We start from the raw sequence: 20426 nt of genomic DNA, 5'->3' as shown, positions 1-20426 counted from the left end.
GTTATTATAGAGAAAGTAAATACCTTGCAGTAGCCCACGAGGTCCTGTTTGATCTCGCCCCTTCCTACCTCTCAGGTCTCACCAAACATGTCAAAGTTTACTTGAGCTTCAGCACCTTTGCATATGCCAGTCCCGTCGCCCAGGATGCTCTTCCCAGATCTTCACATAACTGGCCTCCTCGTCTTTCAGATTTCTGCTCAAATGGCGCATCCCAGAGAGGGTCTTTCCTCCCCACTCCATCTAAGGTAGACACCCTTACCACACCACTCTTTATGGCAGTCTTTATCGCCATTTGAAAGTGTGAGTATTAATTGTGCATTATCTGCTCTTCCAATTAAAATTTAAAACCATGTCGATCTCACTTATTGCCATTGGTCTAGTGTCTAGAATAACCCCGGCACACTGTAGGAACTCCATAAATATTTGAATGAATGGATGAACCAATATCAAGTAGATTTCTTCAATACAGGACTTCTCAGGGTCTTCCATGAGCAAATCTGTATCGGAACTCTTCAAGCAAGAGACATAGTATGTGGGGTTTTCCAAACCTATTGGAATTATTCTTTGAAGCATCAAGTGGGAAATTTTTCCATTGCTCATACTTTTGGAGACTCTGCTTTAGGTTTTCTACATGACTTTGTACCTAAATGAATTTTAGATTCTGTCTGAAAGCTAGTTTAGAGAATTAGAGAGTTGGGAGGACCCATGAGGCTATAAACAGAGCAAAGATATATAGATAATGAGAGTGGGAATGGAAAAGATCCTATAAGTAAGTAGTAACAAGTAGATGGAGACTTTTACCCAAGATTGCCCCAATATCTAGATGAGTAGATCTCTCTTAGGATATGTCCCTCAGGCTGGACACAGTGGCTCACACCTGTAACCCCAGAACTTTGGGAGGCCAAGGCAGGTGGGTTGCTTGAACTCAGGAGTTCGAGACCAGCCTGGACAATATAGTGGGACCCTATCTCTACGAAAAATACAGAAATTAGCCGGGCATGGTGGTACACACCTGTAGTCCCAGCTACCCAAGAGGCTGAGGTGGGAGGATCACTTGAGCCCAAGGGGTAGGGGCTGCAGTGAGCTGTATTCACACCACTGTACACCAGCCTGGGCAACAGCGCAAGACCCTGTCTCAAAAAGGATATGTCTTTGAATTAAGGTCTTTCTCAGTCCAGTTGTACCTAGCATTAGATCCACTTGCTTCTGCTGAAGTTTTATTTATAAACAGAAAAGTTACCACCCTCAACAAGGGCTTAAATCAGGACAGACTGAGAACGTGCTGAGGAGGTTGTTGTGTCCACTTTATCTTCTGTGGGGGAGATACTGATATGTCTTTGCGAATATGTCTTTTTAAATGTCTTAACTGCTTTTACCTGGGCAGAAGAAAGGTGAACTGGGAATTGAGAAAGGCTCGTGGGCTGGAGGGAGAGGAAGCTGCTACCTTGAGGAAGTTAAAATAACATTTCATCTGTGTCTTGGATGAACTGTAAACAGGTTCAATACTTTAATTTGCTTGAAAAGTAGTTTTTCTAAATGCTTCTAAATTGGCTTAATAGTTCAGAGGAGAGAACATGATCTTTGCGGAAATAAGGCTCCAATTAAACCGTGTACTAGCTGCGGAGGTATTATGATTGAGTTTAAAATGCAGGCACCATACTTTTTTTTTTTTTAGAAAAAGATGTAAGAAACTATCAACACTGACAGGCTTTAGAGAGAGAAACTTGGGTCAGGTGAGGGATGTGTTGAGGGAGATTTTTAGTTTTCATCTTATCTTTCTGTTTCATTTGGCTTTTTACCACATACACATACTACTTTTTAAAAAATGTTAATGCATGAAAAGAATGTACTTCCCTATGTAGGTCACCCATCTCCATTTTCGTACCTGGGTCTGGGGTAGGAAGAAGCAGAAACTGGAAACATGAGAAAAGAACCAGCAAGGGTCAGCTCAGAACTCCTCCAAGAGGGGCTACACGTGGGGCCCAGCTGGGCCACTGGGTTGGTGCTACTTGCCTTATCTGAAGGAGTGCGTCTAGCCATGCCTTATTACTAAAGAAAGAGGATTGTATTAATGGGATCACTGCCCTGACTCCTCAGTTGATGGCATAAAGGCAAGAAATCTAATAACCTATTATCGAAATGTATGATTTTTCCAAATAGAAAAGGGTTGGACTTTTCTTATCCCCCTCAAAACCTTGGTGCTAAACTCAGGGATCTTGCCTGGTTCATATCTGTCTGAAACAGAAAACATTCCCACACCTCCAGAATTTGTCCTTCGTGGCCTGTCCTATTGTCATCTGCCCTGAGAGAGAAGGAATGACCACTGGGCTTACCTATTGAGGACAAACCTCTTGAATTGGCTCTTTTGAATCGATCATGCACTTTGCTGGGAAACAAAGGTATAAACAATAGTTCTTGGGAGTAGTATTACCTCTGGGAGTGGTGAGTAATAAGTGCAGAGTCTGAAACTTTTTCAAATCAAGTTTGAAGAGGAAGAAAGAGGAGGAGGAGGAGAAGGAGGAGGAGGAAGCAGCTTAAGAAAATGGATTGAGGCCGGGCACAGTGGCTCACACCTGTAATCCCAGCACTTTGGGAGGCCAAGTCGGGTAATCACCTGAGGTGAGGAGTTCGAGACCAGCCTGGCCAACATGGTGAAAACCTGTCTCCACTAAATACAAAAAATTAGCCAGGCATGGTGGTGGGTGCCTGTAATCCCAGCTTGGGAGGCTGAGGCAGGAGAATTGCTTGAACTCGGGAGGTGGAGGTTGCAGTGAGCTGAGAATGTACCATTGCACTCCAGCCTGAGTGACAGACAGAGACTGTGTCTCAAAAAAAAAAAAAAAAAAAAAGAAAGAAAGAAAGAAAGAAAGAAAGAAAGAGAAAATGGATTGACCCCAAGTACCCTCAATATCTTTACAGAAATGTGACCCTTCAAACCAGATGACCTTTCAGGTCCTTATCATTATGTCTTGGTAGCCTCTTCCTCTTCCGTTCCTTTCTTGACTCCTTCCTTGACTCCTTCCTTCCTTTCTTCCTTCCTTCCTTCCTTCCTTCCTTCCTTCCTTCCTTCCTTCCCTCCTTCCTTCCTTTCAATAGATGTTTATTGAATACCTCCTAAGTGATGGGCTTTGGCGCAATAGAAGATACAAAGATGAGTAACATACAGTTCCTGCTCTCAAATACCTCATTAATACATCATAAGAGGTCTAGTCAAGAGTCAGTGAATCTCTAGGACAGCTGTTGATTCTGAGTGAAGAGAACAAGATGGCATCATGGAGGGGTTAACATTTGAACTAAGGAGAGAAAGTGAGATAAGTAGATTTTAGGATGTTCCCATGACCTTCACCCCCTGGTCTTACTCCCATGATTATATGGTAGATGGAGATTATCCAGGTGGGTCTGATCTGATCACATGAGCCCTGTAAAAGCAGGGCATTGTATCTGGCTGGTGACAGAAGAATAAGTGAGAGACTTGAGGCATGAGAAGGGCTTGATATGCCATTGCTGACTTGAAGATGGAGGGACCACATGAAAAGCAATGCACATGGCTTTACAGACTCGAGAGAGACCCCAGTGACAGCCAGCCAAGAAATAGGAACCTCAGTCCTGCAGCCACTGGAACTGAATTCTGCCAACAGCCTGAATGAACTTGGAAGCAGATTCTTCCCCACAGCCTCCAGAAAGAGGCTACCCAGGCGACACATGAATTTTGGCCTTATGAGACTCCAAACAGATAACCTAGCAGGGGCCACCTGGACTTCTGGCCTACAGAGCAGTAACTAATACATGGATGCTACTTATCATTAGGCTGTGGTACTTATTATACGGCACTAGAAAACTAATGCAAACGGTTTTCTATTCAGAGGCAAGAGCATGAGCATGACGATATGGGGCACTCAGAGACTTTAGGGGAGAGCAAGGGGCTCAGTATCTTCAGGTATATCAGTGGGAAAGGAGTGACATGCAGAGTCTGCAAAGCTGTTTGAGTCAGAGTGGGAAGTCATTTATTTTCATGCGTGTCAGGGAGTTTGGGCTTTATCCTTGAGCACCATGTTCTACCTCCCCTTCCCCTTGGAAGCTACATCACCTCCTGCCTGGCATGGAAATATCATCTGCCTTTCTTTTCTCTTTTTTTCTTTTCTGTTTATATCTACCTGTGTCATCTTGCCCTTCACTCTTTGCACTGTTGCCCTTGAGGTAAGAGAATCCCCGGGAGCCCTGCCTGCCGATGAACCAAGACATAGCTATGGTGGGAAGACAGCTGTGCAGTCATGGCAAAGGCAATGTCCTCCTGCCCTAGTCCACCAGTATCCACCACCAGCTCTCGTCTCCACAGAGGGACTGGCTGATGAGGGGAGAGAGTGGAATCAATGTCTACAAATGGGAGGAATGGAGTGGACTAGAGCCTCATTTAGACAGTAATGGTAGTGAAGCTCTGAGCACTGACACAAGGATCCCAGCAAGTGCTGTTTGGAGGGTGAAGGAGGTAAGAGGTATCCATCAGGGCCCTAGCAGAAAATACAATTCACCCCAGAGGGGTCAAATGAAGAGACCTTGAAGAAAAGTCAATTGACAGAGGTGTAGGCAAGGTTAAGGGAGTGAAAATGGACTGTAGGCATATTAGGAAATCATTACCACCTTGATCTCAATGGCCCAAGGGATAAGGAAAGAAATAGCAACCAGATCCCAGAGAAAGCTGGAAACATGGAGAATGGGACGCCTGGCAGGAACTGCAGTCGCTGCACAGAGACTTGGCCCTGGAGCAAGGAGAAAGAGGGAGAAATACTTGGCCTCCCTCTCCTCTGGCCCTCAGATCCCCTGAAAGTGCCTCCCCTGCTGGACCCTGTCTGAAGCCCTTCAGTGAGGGAGTCCATGGGGGCGTAGTCCAGACAGCCAGCCTTCTGGGACACAGAACAGGACAGAGAAAGGTGAGAATGGATCCCAGTGGGAGGTGGGAGTGAGGAACAGAGAATAACCCGAGGTAAGGGAACCAAGAGGCTCATTGGCCTTGCCATGATGTTGACTTTGCCATGACCTGGGCCATGTATGAACTCAATCAAGACTACTCTTGACCCTGGCACTGTTGCTATGGCTATACCCTAGCCAGTGGCACCCAAAAAAGGAATGATCTGAAAGAAGAAAGGCTCCCATGACAGCGAAGCTCATATCTTGGCCCTTTAGTTCAGGGACGCTCTATGAGTACAGCCACCTCCCATGACAGGAGAAGGTTTGGAGGAATAAACGAGGGTATCATATGTCATTGTGGGAGCTTCTGGCCAAGGGACATTAGGGGCTTCCCAGAGATCGGAGTCTGAACTATTCAGGATGTATATGTTCAGAGTGGTGGGAAACCATGCTTGGAATTGTGGGCTGGACTGACCATTTCTGCCAGATCTGTAAGGCTGTGTTTTGGAAAGAGAAGGGCGGCAAAGAGATACAAAAGGGAAGGATGTGGTTAAGCCCTTCTTTAAGAGCACAGCTTGTTATCTTGAAAATTATAGGGGATTGATAAATTTACTAGAACAGCAAGAATCACACTGGGTTTTTTCCAGCTTTAAATAAGGACATTCTTTTCCCAAAATATCTTCCTTAGGCTTAGAAGAATCCTAGGAAAGTTTCTGACCAACCCAGACGTAGTCCAGAGAGCCAGCCTCGTGGGACACAGAACAGGACAGAGAAAGGTGAGAATGGATCCGAGTGGGAGATGGGAGTGAGGAACAGAGAACAACCTGAGGTAAGGGAACCAAGAGGCTCATTGGCCTTGCCATGATGTTGACTTTGCCATGACCTGGGCCACGTATGGACTCAACCAAGACCACCTTTGACCCTGGCACCAGGTCAAAAGTGGTCTTGGTTGAGTCCATACATGGACACTTAAAAATTAATTTTGGTGAAGAGCTGCAGTTAGTGCTATTAGGGCAGATGGAGCCCTTCAGTGACCTAAATCCTGCTACAGACACCATGAGGCTTCCTTGTCCAACTCGGACAACCCCCTGCCTCCTCTTAACCTTTTGGCTCTGAAAGGTTACGTATTATCTCTCATCTCTGGCTAACCCTGGAGCTAGACCCAGCCACTGGGCTCACTGAGGTGAAGTTTCTCCAGCCCTGTGGGACATTAAGGACCAGGTCTCTGACTGGGGGCAGAGATGAAGCAGACTGAAGTCCTCAATAAAGGGCCAGAGGATGTGTTAGCCACAAAAGGGGGACATATCCTATGGCGAAAGTGCAGTCTCTGCTTCCTGCAGATGATTCTATGTGGCCTGGCCCAGGACAATGGGACCTTTCCTTCAACCTCAAACAGCTGGTTCAGGGCACTTCTTCCCAGGAACTCAGCTTGTTTACCCTGTGGCCCAAATTCCCTCTTGAGCCCAAAGAAACCCCCGCAATAGAAGTCTGGCCCCATACTTTCATAATCAGACCCTCTTCACTGGGTCTCCAGACACAGGGACACTAGACCAAGATGGGATTAGGAGGCCCAAGTCAGCGTGGCCAGCAAGGAGCGGGGGAGCTGAGCCCAAGACCATGCTGCCCTGTGGCCTCTGCAGCCTGCCTGAGACCACAGGCGAGACGCACACATAGGCATCATTGCCCAGGCCATCCACTTCCTCCATGGCTCCCCAGGGCTCTCAGACCTCTGAGCTTGGCATAAAGCCTGCAGCAAGACTTCTGGACCCATTAGTAAAGGCAGGAGAGGTGGGTAGGGGCCTGGGGTCTGAATGACGATGGGCAGCCATCATCAGAGCCTCCTAGGTTTGATGTCCAAAGACAAACCAAGGGCCAGATGTGACTTAGAGTTTATTAGCATCATTGTCAGCAAGACAAAGCACTGTGCACAGGCGAACCAAAGCTGAGGATCTCTGCCCACCATCAGCCCCTCCATCCTTGCCCTAACCCCCAACTCCAAGCCCCAAGGTGTTCCCTGGAGCAGATTCTGCCTCCTGGAGGCGCCAGGTGCAGGAGCTTTCCCTATCAACAAGCCAGCTTTCAGTTTCCTAAACCCACTTCATTAGGTTCAGGTGTGCCCACCCGCCCCCACCCCAAGCCCAATTACAATCTCACCTGCCATGCTGGTAATCAGTAATTGTGCCAATTACTCTAACCGCCGGGTGCTGAGGATGAAAGGACCCACCCACACACTGCTGCTGAGATGCTTTCTTCCAGAGCTCTGTTTGCCTACTCTGAGTGGGACTGATATCTAGGTGCTCTCTGAGAACTCAATGTACCTTCTGCTCCTGACAACTTGCCTTTCCACCCCCACCAGAGGAGATAGGGCCCGAGGCAAGTCAAGGCGGACAGAAAGCGCTTCCACATCTCCAAGATGCTGCGGATAAACCTCGAGTCTGTTCTCAGCCGAGCAGGTGGGTGACACAAGAGTGATGTCTGTACAGAGTCCATCAGGAGATCTGGGTTTGTGTTCTAGGTGCCTGGGGAAAACCTGAGATCCAGGGGGATAAAAGGATCCTGGAATTAAGACGCATGCCACTCTGTGCTGTGGGCTGCTGCCCCCGGCCTGGAGTTCTTGTTGCCCTGCTCCCAGGGCGAAGAATGCTATCCTTATCTGGTCCTGTCCATCGTGGCCAGCCTTAGCCAGGTAGTATTAGGTGGCTTGGTTATATCAAAGCATGCTTGGGGATGAGCCAAAGTGAAAGAAGACGTTACCAAGTGAAAAGATGCCTCAGTTCCCATTTTAGGTGAGAAGGATAAAGAGCTCCTGCTCCAGGTAACAGCACATGTGGAAGCTTTGGTCTCTTAGCTTAAGCAGTGGAAAGTGCTGTACAGATGCACCCACCCACACCGCTACTGCCTTTTACCCTATCCTTGAGTACTGAAAACTAGGATTATTGGCCACAGAGCATTGTTTAGAAATTGTGGCCGGGTACCATTTTCAGTCAATGATTTGTGAACCTATATTTTTAATGGGGTTGTCTGGTTCCTAAGAACAGGTTATAGTTTCTGAGAACCCTCTCGTTATCAAGTAAATCTGATCCTTTCTATCATTTCTCACCAACAGAAAGGCTTTCAAAGAATGGAAACCAACCGTGGTCCCAAGGAGAGTCTCTGATGAGCTGGTCTTTGGAGTCTACCAGTTCAATGGAGATTGGGTGATGGTGATGGCCCTAATGATACTAAAAAGTCCCCTTCATCATACCCTTCAAATCACTCCCACACCCAGGCTCTGTCGCTCCTGTTTCCCTGGGTCCCTGCACTTCACCTGGCATCTGATTAGGCCCTAAGAGAGCTCTTGCTGGGCCAACAGGTAGTACAGCATTGAGAACAGGTGTGTGCTCTTGTGTTCCCAAGGTCTCTTGGGCCTCTGTTGATGTGCCTGTATTGTACTCCCTGCAGACTCCTCAGGTGCTGCACAAATGCCAGGGCCCTTGCCTCCTAACCATTCAGGGCTTTCAGCCTCAACCTTCCCCAGACCACAGACTCTTATGCCTCCTCCACAGTTTCAAGCTCCTAAGCCACTAAGATAGGAATGTGAGAAAAGATGCCACCTCCCCAGTCAAGCCCAAGCTTACCCTTCTGAGGTCTAAGCTCAGGTTGGATGGGAAGAGAGCTGGAGACTCTAAACCCAACCCTGCTATGGGCAGGAAACATAGGGCTCACTGTGGAGTAACTATGGTGCTGCTTAAATCTCCCCGACTCACGCCATTTGCTCACCTGATCAGGGTATCTACCTACACTTCACCTTTCCCCACTTCTACTCCCCAAACAAAAATGTCTGCTTTTCTGACTTCGAAGAAAAGCAGAGACATTCCTGCCAATGAGACTCTTCAAAGCAAATTCCTCCCTAGCCAGTTATGCTGAAGCCAGCATAGGAATCTGCATATGTGTGTGTATGTTTGCCTGTGCATGCAAGGAGGGAGGGTTGTGGAGGGAACTATGGGATGGGAGAAACCACAGCAACCCAGGGAGAAGAGGACAGAGGAAGATTCAGGTGGACAAAGCCTGGAGAGCAAAGGGTTGGCTCAGACTTGTAGATGCCAAAAGGGCTCACTTTTGCTTACTGAACTAAGTGGGGTTCAGTAACCAGGAGGTGTTGACTACTGAACTGAGTCAACTCCTTTGTCCATCCCTCCCACATGCTGAAGGACATGGACACCCCAAGTAAATTATCCTCCTATGGCCATGCGCAGTGGCTCACGCCTGTAATCCCAACACTTTGGGAGGCCAAGGTGGGCAGATCGCTTGAGGCCAGGAGTTCAAGACCAGCCTGGTCAACACAGTGAAACCCCATCTCTACTAAAATTACAAAAATTAGCCGGGCATGGCAGTGCATGCCTGTAATCCCAGCTACTCGGGAGGCTAAGGCACGAGAATCGCTTGAACCCAGGAGGCGGAGGTTGTGGTGAGCCGAGGTCGTGCCACTGTACTTCAGCCTGGGCAATGGAGAAAGACTCTGTCTCAAAAAAAAAAAAATCCTCCTTTGGATTGTGTGAGCCAAGCAGTGGGGGATAGAGGTACATGGGACACATCTAGGGCTAACAGATGCTGGTGGCAGACTAGATGACTGCACCTGAAGTGGAAGAGAAAGGTAAAATAAGCACAAGATGAGGTAATTTCCAGGACCAGGGAATTTGACAATTCCCAGGCAATTCTCTCAGGAGAACTATGAGAGAACAATTCATGTTCATTTTCCTGGGAATGGCAATGACATCTTCAGTTCCTCTGGATACTTCCGGCTTAAAACCTGGGCAAACTAAGAGAGTCACTGTGTATAATGTTATTGGATATAACGTATCTGCTAAAGAATAGAGATTCTCAGACTGGATTTCAAAAGTCCATCCATTTTGTTCATAATCCGTAACAACACAAAAATGTTTTTAGGGGAAATGATATTAAAAAAAGGTTGCTGTAGCAATATTAATATCAGAACAAACAGAGTCTAAAGCAAAACAAAAAAACCTCACAAGCATTATAGGGATAAAGAAGATCATTACTTAAAGATATTATATCAGGAAGATATAATAAGACTAAATCTGCACGCATTTAGCAATATAGGCTTGAAATACATTAAGAAAAATTGAAACAATTACAAGGAGAAATTAACAAATACACAGAGTAGGAGATTTCTATTCATCATTTTTAGAAACATGAAGCTTAAGAAGCCAAAAATCAAATAAGAATACAAATCATTTGAACAAAACTTATTAAGTCCTGATTTGATAGATGTATATAAAATCTTACTCCCCAAAATCGACAAGACACACTTTTTTAAGAACACATGACAAAATATTTATAAAAGTAAATCCTAAAGCACTTCTCAAAAAACACCCCAAAAAGTTTATATGTTCTGTGACCGTAATAAAGTGAAATAAAAATTCAATTTCAAGAAGATAAAATATTTATTTGTAAAACTTCTAATGCTCCCCTAAATGAGTTAAACCAAAGAGATATAATTATGGTTATGAAATTGTTACAACCAAATAATAATGAAAACAATACACATCAAAATTTGTGGATGCAGTGAAAATGGTTTTGTTTTCTTTTTGAGATGGAGTCTCGCTCTATCACCCAGGCTGGAGTGCAGTGGCACGATCTCGGCTCACTGCAACCTCTGCCTCCCAGGTTCAAGTGATTCTCCTGCCTCAGCCTCCCAAGTAGCTGGGACTACAGGCGTGCGTCACCACGCCTGGCTAATTTTTTGTATTTTTAGTAGAGACGGGGTTTCACTGTGTTAGCCAGGATGGTCTCGATCTCCTGACCTCGTGATCCACTCGCCTCGGCCTCCCAAAGTGCTGGGATTACAGGCATGAGCCACCACGCCCGGCTGAAAATAGTTTTTATAGGAAAACGTATGGTTTTAAATATGATTAGAAAATAAGATTGCATGTTAGTGAGCTACATATTCAATTCAAAAACTAAGAACGTTCAAAGAAAGTAGAAAGAGACAAAAAAGCAAACATTAATGAATCAGGAAACAATAATGACAAACTCAAAAGCTGAGAGAATTAACAAACCTGACAAACCTAAAAAAAAGAAAAGCAAGATTTATCTAGGAAGGAAAAAGAATGAAAGAGGGGCAGAGAGAGCTTCAAAGGCAAGTAGAGATACTATTTTTCTGTTTTGTTTTTTGAGACAGGATATTGCTTTGTCACCCAGGCTGGAGTGCAGTGGCGTAATCATGGCTTGCTGTAGCCTCAAGCTCCTGGGCTCAATCAATGATCCTGCCTCAGCCTCCCGAGTAGCTGGGACCACAGGCACAGGCCACCACATCTGGCTAATTTTTAAATTTTTTGTAGAGACAGGGTCTCACTGTCGTGCCTAGGCTGGTCTCAAATTCCTGTGCTCAAGCAATCCTCCTGCCTTGGCCTCCCAAAGTGCTGGGATTATAGGCATGAGCCACTGTGCCTGGCCCAGAGGTACTGTTGATATGATGAAAGCCTAGAGGATATTATGTCCATAGGAGACAAGTCCCCCTCTCCCTTTCCTGTTGACAATGTGGTGCCCATGTCTTATTTATCTGTGTATCTTCAAAGGTTGGCAGCCTGGTACATAATAGGTATTCAATGGGTTTGGTGTATAGAATCAAATCCCCTTCTTGAGTAGGGTGTCTATGGCCCCAGTATTGGAGTGAACAGAGACTCAAGAATTAAATGCTGCTATTTGTTACTGACGTTAAGAAAAGAACAAAAGTTGTCTGGGCGCGGTGGCTCACACCTGTAATCCCAGGACTTTGAGAGGCTGAGGCGGGCGGATCACCTGAGGTCAGGAGTTCCAGACCAGCCTGGCCAGCATGGCAAAACCCCATCTCTACCAACAATACAAGGAAAAGAATTAGCCAGGCATGGTGGCACATGACTGTAATCCCAGCTACTGGAGAGGCTGAGGCATGAGAATCACTTGAACCCAGGAAGCTTGAACCCAGGAGGCAGAGGTTGCAGTAAGCCGAGGTCTTACCACTGAACTCCAGCTTGGGTGACAGACTGAGACTCTGTCTCAAAAAAAAAAGAAAAGGACCAAAGTTTAAGAAAACTTAAAAAATAACAATCAGAGCAAATCAATATTATCCTTATAATAATATTCTCATTTACTTAGATGAAATTCGCTTGAACAAGAAAGGAAGAGGTAGTGTTATAGCTGCCAGGGAGGGTGTTCATCACCAGGACACACACGTCCCACACATGAGCTTCAGCTGCCATGACTGTCACACGCAGGAAGCAGATCAATCTTGGTAGCTGTGCCCAAGCATCTTCACAGCTAAGAAAGTCAGACCTGCCAGATTCTCACATCACTCTACAAAATCAAAGGAGTTAATCTTCGCTTTCACAGACACACTCGTACGAGTCAGGAGCAAGATCAGGAACACAGCAAAGTCTGAGCATTTCTGGCTCGGAATGGAAAATGGTAAGGCATACAGATCCAGGACACTGAAGACTAGGATTTGCAAAAATGTGACGCTTTCCAGGCACCTATCCCTGAGCCATTCCCTTGTGGTTCTGACTGCCATCTTGACTTCATCCCCTATGGAGAGGTCACCCCAAGCCTTATCGGGCGTTGCTAACTCGGTGTGAATTCATACATCAGATGATTTCCTGACATGAGCATTTGATGGGGGTGGGTTGGGTGGAGTGAGCTGAGGGCACGGGGGCAGGAGGGCATGAGGGCACTGGCTGCCTGAGGGGAAAAACTGGCAGGGAAAACTGCCTAATGCAGAGTCCCACCCAGGGCCAGCCCTGAGCGTGTGGTCAGGTGAAGGGAGAGCCCACAAGCTGGGAGAGACAGGAATGCATTCTGGATGCCCCAGCACAGCTGGAAGCCATGTGGCCTCTCTGGGTCAGGGCCAGGCGCACAAGCAGACTAGCAATCAGAGGGCGGAGGGAGAGACACACAGCATCTGGCTCAGGAAATAACAGCTTCCAGAGAAAGAGCTTCACGTGAGTGCACCATGGAACGGATGCAAGGTTGTGAGCTGCTATCACTACATCTGCCCCTCTCGCCATGTCAGCAGCACCCAGCTACCAGGAGGCTTTGAAGGCAAAGCCCAGCAACCTCAGAACAATCCTAACAAACATTTGTAAGGCACTTTACAATGTAGAGGTCTTTCAAATGCGTTATCTCCCTTGAGTCTCACAACATGCTCCAGAAAGTATGTATTTAAGACTGTTTTTTTTTTTTTTTTCTTTTGCAAAAGAGGAAACTGAGGCTCAGCAAAGACAAGAAACTAGGGACAGGCCTGGGACTTCTAACTCCAGACCTAATATGTTTCATGCCTTTGCTTTTCAATGTGTAGCCCACAGACCAGCAGCATTGGCTCACCCTAGGAGCTTGTTAGAAATATGGAATTGCAAACCTGGACCTCATGAATCAGAGTCTACATTTCAACAAGATGCCCTGGCGATTCACATTTTACATGCACATTAAAGCTTGAGAAGCATTATTTCTACCATATCAGACCACTCCTCATAAGCACCGGATGATGTGCCTGAGTCATACACTCTTAGGGCATCTTAGCATTTTAGAGCTGGAAGGCAATTCTCAAAAGCTCTTAGGCCCACCCTGTCGTAGGACAAATAATGACACTGACACATTTGCAGAGCAAGTCCCTAGCAGAACAAAGGTGAAACCCAAAATCTCTCTTTTGACTCAAAAGGCTTCCATTGTAACTGTCCTGTTCCTATTTCTTTATGTCTTTATTTTCATATTTGGTGCTTTATATTTTGGATTGTGTTTTTTTTTTTTCTGTAACTGGCAGGCCAGTTACGTACAATTTAGGCTAATAGTAAATTTCATTGCATTTTCTGAGCGCGCATTAATAGAGAATGAAACAACAACAGGAACAGAAGCAATAATGGCGTTTTCTAGCATGACCTCCTTTTTAGGATCAGTCTCATGATAGGTAGCTGCAGAAAACCAGCCTAGTATGAAAGATCAGTCCTAGATAATCTAGGACAGTCATGGAGTTGCTTACAAATATACATTAGATGTAATAATATGTGGCGAGATCTACTTAATAATAATGTGTGGAGAGGTATCTATGTATCTGCAAGGATTTAGGCCACCCTATTAAAAGTGAACCTGGCAAGCACAAGTGCAGGACTTTGGCACTTTTCTGGTTAACTTGCTAAATATAGATGGCCAAACCAGATCATTCAGGCCAGTGGTGATTTTTGAACCTAAATATTCCGGTTTGGCTGTTTTCATTTGTAAAATTAACCTGATACTTGCCAAATCACCGCTTCATTCATGCTCTGTGAAGAGAAAAGTAGTGCTCATGTGAGTGTGAGTGTAAACACACATGTGATTTAATATGTGTATTTACATGTAACTCAGCTTTGTTGAAATGAGATGATATGTACTCAGACATTCATCCCACAAATGGTGGGAAATCCAGGTACCTAATCCTAATACCTCTAGGAATGTTTGAGGTGGGAATGGAGTTGGGCTTATGTTTCTTTCAGTCACTTCTGGCTCTAAGTACCTGCTTCTGTGGAATCTTATCTCTTTTTTTAACGTCTTGCCTCTCGTGGACATTTCCACCTCCACCTCCATTGATTCAAACATGTAATTCAGCCCATATTTCTTAATTTCTCTAAGATGTTACCACAAAGGCCAGGCGGTGTCTACTGCATGTGGACTACTGTAGAGCTGAAAGTAACTGAGGGGCAGTTCTTTGCTGCATAACAGAATCGGTCGTAATGTTGATTCTTAGAATCTTTGTCCTTAAAAGTCTTTCAGTTCTTTCCTTTCCCCATATTCCCACCATGGGGAATTGTCTTCTACTTGGACTCAAGCCTCCTGCCATGTTGTGGCTCCTTCCTCATCCAATCTCCTTCTAAACTAACCAACCCTCACCCACAAATTCCTATGTTGGTTATCTCTGTCTCAGTCAAAGCCCACTCCATGGGAGGACTGCCTTCCACAACCCAAGTGGCCTTTCGTGGTGTTTGTTCAACAAAGTGCTTGAGGAAGAATTTTCCCTGTCAGTGACAGAGGCCCCTTTCCCAACACACCAACACCTTGTGTTATAGACAGCAGTCCTTGTGCTAGTGTGTACATGTGAATGCGTGTGCAAGCATGGGTGAGAGCATATGTATGTACAGGTGTGTGTATGTGTGACTGTGTGTGTGCACATGCAGGGAGAGCCCTGAGAATTAGGTCAAACGTTATTGGGAAAAGGCACAAAGTAGATGTTTAGACTCACTCATTAGGTGTTGGATCCAGAGCTAGGAAATCCCACATGTCAGTCTCATGAGGGCCCCAAGGAGGGGATTCCCTATACCCAGACTGCATCTGCTTGAAAAGTAATTAATTAATTGTGAAATGACATAGAGATGATGCAAAGGAAAATAAAGAGATAGAGCCATGGGGAACTGGAAAGACAGAAAAAGAATCCATTGAACAGCAAGTTCCAAGGTCATCTTGATTCTCAGAGACCTGGGCTACAGTGATTTGCCCCACATGCCACTGGGAGGGACAAAGTTAGGTAGGAGTTTCTACTTCTTGGGCATGAAAGACTGTGGGGAGGGGGAGCAGGATGAGCTATATAGCTTCTCCATCCCCAGAGATCTCTGAGGCCCAAGATAGCCCACCTGTAAAAATGGAGCCAGGTCCTGGCCTTCCTGGAGGGAGAAGGAGGGCAAGGATGAGCTCTAAAAGCGAAACCTAGTTTAAGAGATTTCCAAGCAAAGGAACGTGAGCCCAGCTGCATCCCCAGAGTTAGAAGGAATGGCTTCTTGAGGGTTGGGGGAAGAGGATGTGGTTAGGATTTCTTATTTATTTATTTAGAGACAGATTCTTACTCTGTCACCCAGGCAGGAGTGGAGTGGCACAATTATGACTCACTGCAGTCTCAACCAGCTGGGCTCAAGGAATCCTTCTGCCTTACCCTCCCAAATAACTGGGACTACAGGCAGCACTCCCCAACATGCCTGGCTATTTTTTTTTTTATGTTTTGTCGAGACGGGGTCTCCCTCCATTGCCCAGGCTGGTCTCAAACTCCCGGGATTAAATGATTCTCCTGCCTCGGCCTCTCAAAATGCTGGGATTACAAGTGCAAGCCACTGTACCTGCTGGGGTTAGCATTTCACCAGCTCCTTCTCTCACACTGCTTATGTTCCCCAGGGTTTAGAGCCTCCAGAGGAGTGAGGGCTGTAGACAATATGTTCAATGTCACACATGTCCCAGGGAGACGCAGGCAAGACCAGGATGCCAGTGGATGTGTGCTAATGGCCTTCCCTATCGCGTGTCCAGGCAGCCCCACTGGGCCCCGGCATAAAGAGGCCCTTGAAGCCTGTGCTCTGCCCTTGTTGCAGGGCAGCACTGCCAAGCCCAGGAGAATCCTCTCTCTACTTACCTCCTCCAGCCCCACTAGATTCTGACCTGGCTTGAACAGCCGTGCGCCTCCAACTGGGATGACTTCTTCAAGGAACGAGAAACGGAGACTGCATTCCAGCTCCATCCCTGACTTCCTGTGTAACTTTTGCTAAATTGCAGAATCGTCTGAGCACCCATTTCCTTGTTTAGGGAATGGCAGTAATAATGACTACTTTGTGGGGTTGTTTTAGGATGAAATGGAGGGTACCCGACTTTGGTCTGGGGGACAGTGGAACTGGTTTGGCTTCCTCCAGGGCCACATCATGTTGTCCAGTGCTCAAGCACTGAGCACTTGAGGGCAGGGACAAGTCTCACTTATCTCTGTGCCCTTGGTACCCGGCACAGTGCCCAGCTCATTCTATGGTATCCAATAAGCATTTGTTGAGCTAAATTTGGCAAGTCAGAAGGTCATGGAGAAGGAAGCATCTGACAGGTTCTGTCTGTCACCTTCAAAGGGCAAGGATCTCAGTCCCCATCCCCACCCCAGGACCCACCTCCCCCAAGCCCCACCCAGCTCTCAGTGTCTCTCAGCACTTCCTCTTCGCCTCATTTCTTTCTTGGGCCAAGGATCACCCTGGGAGTGTCCCATACGGGTGCGCTGTGATGACGTGCCCTGCTCTTGCCTAAGATTAGATTCCATAACTGCTCCCCCTGAACCCAGGGCTCTGCACACTCCCTGGGTCCCATTACTCCATCGGGCCTGGACCCCCTCCCACCACACCCTCCTCACTCACCTAATCCAGATAAAATAGAGGATACCCAATTAAATTTGAATGTCGGATGCACCTATACTAAAAGAAACTATTGTTTATCTGAAATTCAAATTTAACTGGGCATCCTGCAGTTTTATTTGCAAAGTCTGGAAAGCCTACCTAGGCAGTACCTTTCTACCAACCATGGTCTTCCCTTCCTCCAGACCTGTCTTCCAGTCCCACCAGAACCTAAATGACCTTAGCAACTGGGATCATTCATTCATTTATTCATTCACTCATCCAGTGCATTTTTATTGCACATCTACCAAGCGCCAAGCTGTCTGCTAAGCATTGGGGTTACAATGATGGAAATATCAGACGTAGCCCCTGCCCTGTGGAGTTTACATTCTGGAGTGAACAGCAAAGGTGAAGGTGAAGAAACAAATAAGTAAAATTATTACAAAATACAATCCATGCTATTATGAAAAGAAATTAAATAGAGGACTGAAATGGAAATTAGAAGAGGAGGGCTGGTTTGGACAGGGCAGTGAGGAAAACTTCTCTGCAGAGATGACATTCAGGTGAATGTGAAGAATGAAACTAGGGCCAGCTCAGAGTGTGTGTGTGTGTGTGTGTGTGTGTGTGTGTGTGTGTGCATGCACGCACACGCTGGGGGAGGATGGGATTCTAGGCCCTATGGTAGGAAAAGAAGTTTGACTAGTGGGAGCTGAAAGACTCAAGCACCTGGCCAAGGATAAGGGGTATGAGATAAGGCTGGGAAAATGGGAAAAGTGCGGAATTACTCAGGGCCTCACGGGCTATGGTAACATTCCAAACACACACACAGCACACATGCATGGGCACACTGAAAGCTTCAGGGAAAAATATCATGAACTGAATGCTATTAAAAGACAGTTCTGGTTGTTTGTTTGTTTGTTTGTTTGAGACAGGGTCTTACTCTGTCACCCAGGCTGGAGTGCAGTGGTGCAATCTCAGCTCACTGCAGCCTGGACCTCCCAGGCTTCAGTGATCCACCCACCTCAGCCTCCTGAGTAGCTGAGATGACAGGTGCATACCACCACACCTGGCTGATTTTTTTTTTTTTTTTAATAGATGAGGTCAAGCTATGTTGCCCAGGGTGGTCTCAAAGTCCTGGTCTCAAGTGATCCTCCCAAAAAGACAATTCTTCATACTTCCTGGAGATTGAAATGGAGGAGGTGAGGGTTGGCAGCAGGCAGGCCAGTCATGAGGCCACTGTGGAGACCAGGTAAGAGAGGACGGTGGCTTAGAAAAACCAGGGCCATGGTGGCCATTGAGAAGAATGGTGGAAAAGCAAGTGCATTTTGTGTGGAATCTGGTGGACTGGATGGTATATTGGATGTAAAAGGTAAGGCAGCACCAAGGACTGCAGTCTTCAGCAACTAGAAAGACGAAGGTGAGGCAGGCTAGACTGGGGGTGACAGGGGGGAATCAAGGGTTGTCATCTGGATGCATTAAGTTGAAATGCCCGCGAGGCCTCCAACAGACGTGTCCAAGGGAACTGCTTCTGGGGCTCAGAACTCAGAGGAAGAATGGGGTTTGCCACCATACAGATGGTGTCTAAACCACAGAAACACAGCAGAGGGGATGGCAGGACCAAGTCCACGCAGCACTAGCTTTCCAGTCACTTTGAAGAGAAACCTGCCAAGAGGCCTGAGAAGGAATCACAGACAAGGCAAGAAGGAACCAGAAGGACAACGCCACATGGGGAAGCAGAAGAGAGAAGAGAGGGCCTCGGGAGGGGAGTCAGCTGAGTCCAGGCTGCTGGGAGAGGACGTGGGAGGCACAGAAGCTCTCCTCAGGCCGAGTTTCATATGAACAGCTGCAGTGAAGCAGTGACTGGGGCTGGGGGCGGAAGTAGAGGCAGCAAGTGGCCCTGCTCTTGTGAGGAGGTGGCTGTGGAAGGGTCATCACGATGGACTGGCAAAGACAGATCCTGGAGAGGGATACTTTTAGAGATGAGAGGTAGAGCATGCTGATGGGAATGGTCCAGGAGAAAGCAGGGTGGGGTTGGGGGGGTCAGGGGAAGATATGAAAGACAGCTGAGGCACCCTCTCCCTCAGGTGCCCCCGTCTTCCACCACAAAGCCGAGGGAGCCGTGGCCGTGGGACCTGGACCCAGGCTTGGATGGAAGGCGGAGGCCCAGCCCCTGCTCGGGTGGAGAAAGCCGCGGAGGGGGGACCTGCCTTTGCTCTGGAAATAGAAAACCAACACTGGTAACTGAGTAACTCCCGGAGAGGGGTGCAAAGGCACTGGCAAGATCTGAAGGAACGAAAATAACCTGTCCCGCTTGGGCAGCGAGGTGGATCGGATGTGGGGGGTGCAGCGGCCTGACCTGCAGGGGCCACGGGGGCTCTTCCCAGTCCTGCTTGGCCACAGCCAGGAGCGATGGTTCCTGGGAGGCAGAGCATCGCCAAGAAAAGGTCAGGCGCTCAGCCCCAGGCCGGCAAAGTCCCATTTCCTCTACCCACCGCCACTGCCTGCTCCGACTGCAGCCTGGCGCACCACCCGGACGGACAGACAGACGGACGGACGGACGGACAGACAGACAGAGGCGGGCCTCGCAGCCCCGGCCAGCAGAGAAGTCCTGCGCGCGGGATCCAGCAAGGCCGTTGCCCTGCCTCCCTCCGCTCACCGCCCACCCTTCTCTGACCGCGCCAGCTATGGGTCCCAGCTCCCCTCCCACACCCCTCCCGCCTGCAGGGGGCAGACTTGACTGCCAGCCTCGACTGCCAGCCTCCCTCAGACCTCCGTCTCCTGCGGCCCCAAAGCGCGGGCTACACACCTGCGTACCCCACACACCTGCGTACCTGAGCACCCCACACATCTGTGCACCCCACAAACCTGCGCACCCCCTCACACCTGCGCACCCCATACACCTGTTCACCCCCTCACACCCGCGCACCCCATACACCTGTTCACCCCCACACACCTGCGCACCCCATACACCTGTTCACCCCCACACACCTGCGCACCCCCATACACCTGTGCACCCCCATACACCTGTGCACCCCCATACACCTGTTCACCCCCACACACCTGCGCACCCCATACACCTGTTCACCCCCACACACCTGCACACCCCCATACACCTGTGCACCCCTACACACCTACGCACCCCACACACACCTGCGCACCGCCACACACTTGCGCACCCACACACACCTGCGCACCCCTACACACCTGCTCACCCCCATACACCTGCTCACCCACACACACCTGCGCACCCCACACACACCTGCTCACCCACACACACCTGCGCATCCCCCACACCTGCTCCCCTCCACACACCTGCGCATCCCCCATACTTGCTCCCCTCCACATACCTGCACGCAAGACTGGATGGCAGGCTCCTGGGAGGAAGTTTCTACCAGC

Source organism: Nomascus leucogenys, chromosome 8 (assembly GCF_006542625.1).
Source record: "Nomascus leucogenys isolate Asia chromosome 8, Asia_NLE_v1, whole genome shotgun sequence".
In the NCBI taxonomy this organism is placed as follows: Eukaryota; Metazoa; Chordata; class Mammalia; order Primates; family Hylobatidae; genus Nomascus; species Nomascus leucogenys.
This window is presented reverse-complemented; position numbering follows the sequence as displayed.